We start from the raw sequence: 5318 nt of genomic DNA on the forward strand, positions 1-5318 counted from the left end.
AGGAGTGACGGAGCTGGACCACCCTGATGTGGAAGGGGACCGCCATGCTTTTCCTTTATAAGGCCTAGCAGCATGCCTTCCTCCTGTCCCCCCCCCCCCCAGGCCTCACTGCTTCCTGGACAGAGCCGGTCTCTGCCAGAGCCTCTGTCTACTGGGAAATAAGGAATCCCCAGCACACCTGGCCCTGACACTGTGGACACAGAGCACACATCACACACACACCATACATACACATACAGACACACGCACACACCACATATACTCACAGCACACAATACACACACCTCATCCTATCCATCCCTCACATGCATACATATGCACAGAGAGTCTCCAGTCACACACATCGATGGCAAATAACACCCCCCACCCCCCACACATGCACACTCAGTCCTACCAGGGGAGTCCATACGTCCCTGACAAAGCCCAATGTTAACTGCCACCCTGCAGTTAGCATTTTGTGCTCGCCCTGGAATCCCCCTACGGGTCCATCTTCCACCCGTCTGTCCTTCCTGTGTGCTGTCGCTCCTTCTGTTCCTGGCTGGAACCATCTCCCTCCACCCTGGCTGGCTCGATCCTGCCCATCTTTAGCTTCAGCAGCTGCCCCCTCCCCTCAGCTCTTCTGACCCCAGGACCATAATCCCCCCCACTCTCCTAACCCCTTATCTCCACCTGTCTAGCAGCACTCAGGGCTGTCTACCTTGTGTCCCTGGGAAACAAGTGCTTGCTTAATCCTCTTAAGAACAAGCTATAAACCACTTGGTCTCTTGATTTTTTTTTTTTTTTTTTTTTTTTTTTTTTTTTTTTTTTTTTTTTTTTTTTTTTGAGACAAAGTCTTAAGTGTCTAGCTGGCTTAGGACTTGCTCTGTAGACCAGGATGCCCCCAAACTCACAGAGATCTGCCTGCTTCGGCCTCCCAAGTGCTGGGATTAAAGGTGTTACATCCCTACCCCCATCTGGTCTCTTGGTTTTTAAAACCCACCCTCAGAGTTGGAAAGAGGGGTGGTATTATCAGTCCTATTAACAGAGAGGTTGAGTAACTAGCCCCATGGCCACACAGCTGGAAGTGGGTTTGGGCCTGACTTCAGGCCTTCTGGGTGGGTCTTGCTCTCTTTTCTCCCACAGCTGCCTCCTGCTCACCTTGAGTCCTCCAGGGCAGGAATGAGGAATACCTTTAACCAAGACAGCTGCCTGGCAGCTGGGACAGGTGTAAGTATGGGAAATCCCTTTGAGCTGTTTCTTAAAGGCGGGAAAGCTCAGGCCCTGGCTGACAAAAATCACCTTCGGTTCTCGGTGTTGCCTCTGAGAGTCCAGAATTGCTGAGACCCTAAACCAGTGGTTCTCATCCTTCCTAATGCTGAGACCCTTTAACACAATCCCTCCTGTTGTCAATTATGAAATTATTTTTGTTGCTGCTTCGTCACTATGATTTTGCTACTGCCATGAGTCATGATGTAAATATTTTCTGGAGATAGAGGTTTGAAAAAGGGGTCGAGGTGCGCAGGTTGAGAACCAGTACATTACACTCTCTGTTTGGGCCCAGTCACCCTTATCCAGCTGTATTTGGTCGTGACCCAACATCCTGGAGTCATCTCCTTCCCCTGGCAGTCGGTTGGCAAAACCCATCATCACCGTACCCTTCAAGAATTTCTTCGGTTTCTTCTCACTCACTGTCCCCAGGCTGCCAGTGCACTCCCAGGAGGTGTGAGGTTGCCTCCAGAGAGCTAGCTGGGCCCTTGCTCCCCATGGAGTTATCAGAGGGCCTGGGGCAGAGAGGCGTGGAGGGAAGAGCGGGCAGAAGCAGGAGAGGGCCGTGCTTCCTGACAGATGTGTGCTTGGCAAGGTTCTGAAAGAGCTGGGGTTACATCCTGGTCCTGGGGAGGGAGGACGGGGAGGGAGAGAGTCCCTGGCAGGAGCCCTGAGCCACCTCTGCTTCCTCTAGGAGGCTCCTTGGCTGTGAAGGATGTTCTGAGGCAGGAGCCCCATGTGATAGTCACCATCATGGCTTTACAGACAGGAAATTGGCTTCCACGGAAGTGCCGGGACACGTGGGAACAATGACCATATCAGCACTCGCTGTACTCAACCCCAAACTCTCGGCTTCTCCGCTGAAAAGAAGGTTTGAGCTCTGGCATCAGGGCCAAAGGTTCCAGGTTCTAAGTCCACCCCTGGCGTTAGCCTAGGGTGCCATCTTGAAGGAGTTGTGTGACTCTCCGGAACTTGGCACCTGCGTATTCGCCCTACAGTGGCCTTCGCCTCTCAGTTTCTGTCTGCCCCTCCCCCCAGGATGAGCGTGCCGAGCTGGACTTTAACCACCCGTGTTATTTCTAACCTCCAGGCCACCCAGAGCCTGTGGGTGTCACGTGACTTCCCACGCTGAGCACACCCCCAAAGAAAGACAAGGCAGGCCTTGTCAGAGACGGAAGCTTTCTCAAAATCATGTTGTAAGGAATGGTGGGCCAGCAAGGCAGCTCAGAGGGTAAGGCTGAAGCCGAAGCCGAGGCTGGTGACCTGAGCTCACTCCCCAGGACCTACACGGTGGGAGGAGGGAACTGAGTCCCGTGAGTTGTCCTCTGACCCCCACACACAGGATGCGGCACGTCCACCTCCATCCTCCAAAATAAAGAAATGTACCGATTTTTGTTGTTTGTTTGTTTTTAATGGAAATGGGACTATGTCAGTCAGCCTTGCCAGATTAGGAGGAAACTGAGATGCAGCTCAGGCTAGAGGCTCATCCAATTTGTTGACAGAGATGTAGTCTGACCTCGGGTTTGCTGACTGGGGACTGGAGGTGCCACCCATTTCTCCCGTGGGATTGGGAAACATGCGTGAGGCCCTAAATTCAACCCAGTGCCAAAGCAAACAAACAAACAAATAAACAAACCTACCTCTCAGCCTACTGGAAAGTCATGCATTGCAAAAACATCTGTTTGTGACTAGAAGGAGCTAGCCCTGGGAGTCCCCTGAGGGAGCCAGGGGGCCACACATAGCTGGTGGCTGTGCTGTAGGGACAGGGTGGAGGCTGGGACAGGAGGAAAGGAGGCTGACACACAGACAGAAAGTCACCTGGATGTGCTGGGGTAGGTGGGAGGTTCCAGGACAGGCCCACTCTGAGCCTCCTCTGCAAAAAGACTTCAGGGCCCTGTCCTATCTCAGTGCTGGGCCTGGGAGGCAGAACCTGACGGGGCCTGTTAGATATGTTATGGGCCCAGTGCGGGAAGCTGTTTTGATTAAATTTGGGAGCATAATTGCAGGGTTTGTACTGTGGCCTCATTATGGCTTTTTTAATCTTGTTAACCTCTCCCCCCCATCCCCCTCCCTCCCTCCACAGCCACAGGCTGCGGCCTTAGAACAATAACAAGAATAGTTTCCATCTCCCCATCATGGTTTCCTCCTCCTCCTCCTCCCCCAGACCGGCTCCCAGAGGCAGGATGGAGCAAAAGAAACAAGAAGAAGTCAAGGCCGCAGTGGGGATCGGAAGTGTGGCTTTCTCCCCCAGAGCACCTTTTCTTTTCTTCAGCTCCCATGCATGCCACAGCTGGTCTGGAGTTCTGAGAGGAGTAGGGGGGAGGTCATCATGCCAATAAGGCCTGGTATTAGCTTCAGGAGTTCCCCCCAAATCAGGCTCAAATTCCTCTTTTTTGAGGAAGAAATGGAAAGGCTGTTAGTGGTTAGTGACAACACTGGGGACCGAGGAAGCCACAGAGATGAAGAGAGCAGCCAGGGCCAGGGCGGCGGCGGCGGTGGCGGTGGGGGTGGGGGTTGGAGGAGAAGGTTAGGAGGAAGCTGAGAACAACCTGGAGCTTGGCCGAACGAAGGTGCAGAGCAGCGACCTCCACTCGAAGATTGCGTCAGTCAGGTTGGACAGGCTCTGGCGCTGTGACAAATGGGCCCCGAAGCTCCGGGCTTCCTACACGAATCAATGGCTTCTTGTTTGCAAAAAAAAAAAAAAAAAAAAAAAAAAGCACCCCGAGGGTGGGTGCTGATGGATGGAGTGGAGAGGAGTGGATAGGGTAGGAGGGTCTGGCCAGTGGGGTCGGTGTTTGGGGTGTCGTGGGATGGCAAGGCGCTCCCGGCCTCAATCCTTCATGGCCCCCAGTAGTATGGTTGGTTATTAAGCTGTAGACTCCCTGGGCCACAGGATGGCCACCACCCAGTGTGGGGTTTGGGAGAGAGGGCTGAGGGAATGCCAGAGCCTTGTGTAGTTGTGTAGAAGCCAGAGGTTCTCTGAGACAAAGGCTGTAGGAAGTACGCAACTTGGGATGAGGAAGGTGCACTCCACACACCCAGCCTAGGCTCTCTCTCTCCAGCAGCTCTCTGGCCATCCAGCTTCCCCATCAGGACTTTGTCAGCTGCCTTGATCTTTCTGAGCCCCCAAACTGGACCTCTCCAGGATAAGAGAATGCCCAGTCGTTCAAACCCTGGAGTCAGAGTGTAGGCCCCAGCCTCTTGCCTATACTCTGCCCTTCCAGTCCCCAGACCTACCACACACATTTATTCTGTCATCCTGCCTTCGGACTGTCCCCAGGAACCCCTTCCTTGGATGGATCCCTCCTGGGTTGTTTCCCAGGTCCCCTGTCCTCTGCTGGCTGCGGGCAGCCATCTTCTCACTTGTCTCTGGGCAGCTGTCTTTATACCCCGTTCTGGTTCGTTTCCGTCTGCTTGACATAGACTAGTCACCTGGAAAGAGGGAACCTCAACTGAGAACTTGCCTCCATCGGATTGGCCTGTGGGCATGTCTATGAGGGCATTTTCTTAATTGTTAATTGATGTAAGAGGGCTCAGTCCACTGTGGGCGGTATGATCCCTAGGCAGGTGGGTCTGGACTCTTGTAAGAAAAGTGCCAAGCAAGCCACTAAGCAGCTTCCTGGTCTGCCTGGCTCCTACCCTGACTCTCCTTAATGATGGACTGTCATTGGGAATTGTAAGCCAAGTAAGCAATAGAAAGTAAATTAATACTCCCACCACTGGCTCCTGCTAGTGTAGCCAACAGTGGTTTATTTCTGGTACTCTAGTCTTGGGTTACCTTGCTTTGTAACCTTCTCTAGTTCCCTGCGAATACCACTCAGTGTCCTTCTCTTGAAGGTCCCCAACTCAACTCCAGGCTCTAAAAGTTCAGCCAGCCTGGTCCTGAGAATGTGCCATGCTCTCCTGATGCTCTGAGCCTGGATGGAGTCCGTACTTTATCCCACCCTCCAGGGCCATCTCAGATGCCACCTGCTTTGGCAAGGCCCCCCAGGGCTCACAACTAGAATATGTCTAAAAACCCTTCATACTCTGTAAAAGAGTGACCTCTTGCCAACTGATGTAGCCCAGGTTGC

The 5318-nt window shown here is 53.1% G+C and overlaps 1 long non-coding RNA gene across 1 annotated transcript; it reads left to right on the forward strand.

Annotated features, from left to right (window-relative positions):
• The first annotated feature begins 1120 nt into the window (after positions 1 to 1120).
• On the forward strand, positions 1121 to 2635 carry LOC119088406. Its single transcript, XR_005092077.1, has 2 exons — positions 1121 to 1206; positions 2011 to 2635. It is a non-coding gene; the product is annotated as an uncharacterized LOC119088406 (long non-coding RNA).
• Positions 2636 to 5318: the final 2683 nt, after the last annotated feature.

The sequence above is a fragment of the Peromyscus leucopus genome, chromosome 7 (genome assembly GCF_004664715.2).
Source record: "Peromyscus leucopus breed LL Stock chromosome 7, UCI_PerLeu_2.1, whole genome shotgun sequence".
In the NCBI taxonomy this organism is placed as follows: domain Eukaryota; kingdom Metazoa; phylum Chordata; class Mammalia; order Rodentia; family Cricetidae; genus Peromyscus; species Peromyscus leucopus.